General features: G+C 29.1%; 1 pseudogene; it reads right to left on the bottom strand.

The window, feature by feature from the left end:
* LOC119591096 overlaps window positions 1-685 on the bottom strand; it is a 65,136-nt pseudogene that overhangs the window by 27,904 nt on the left and 36,547 nt on the right.

The raw sequence follows: 685 nt of genomic DNA, 5'->3' as shown, positions 1-685 counted from the left end.
TGTTCAGAATATGGTTTAAAATATAAGCATTTGTATTGGCTTGGTGATTCCCTTTATGATTTTGGTAGCGGAGTTACAGCTCCTGAAATATTTGGTCTGTTGGCTCTTGTCAAAATGATTGTGTTAAAATTGTAGGTCCTGAATTAATGAGAAAATAAAAATGATCTTCTTACATAAAGAGAATAAATTATAAACGTATAGTTTACAGAAATCATATAAATATTCAGTATAATTATAAACAACTACAGCAGCGCAGGTCACCCGTTAATCAGAATGTAAAATACCATCTAGTGAAGCAAACTCGCTTGTCACTCTGCAGTGTTTTAAAATAGGATCTGTAAGAGAAAAACAGATCCATACATTAAAAAAAAGAATTATATACTAAATGGATTCCTTGAATTCTTATGTATATTATATCAACCACTGAAATATCTACCATTAGGACGTACCTTTTCCTGGTAATGTGCTCATAATGTTAGGACCTAATAGCGACGATAGCATGATATTAATTACAAAAACTAAGAAATATTAACTGTAAAAGAAGATATATGGATCTTGAAATATGTTATTATTATCCAAACACATGCAATAAAAGTCTAAATAGGTACCAAATTAATATAGGCACATAATTAGAAACGATGATAGATGAATCCAAGAAGAAAAAATGAAATAAAAGAAATAAAAT

The sequence above is a fragment of the Penaeus monodon genome, chromosome 28 (assembly GCF_015228065.2).
Source record: "Penaeus monodon isolate SGIC_2016 chromosome 28, NSTDA_Pmon_1, whole genome shotgun sequence".
NCBI lineage: Eukaryota > Metazoa > Arthropoda > Malacostraca > Decapoda > Penaeidae > Penaeus > Penaeus monodon.
This window is presented reverse-complemented; position numbering and strand designations above follow the sequence as displayed.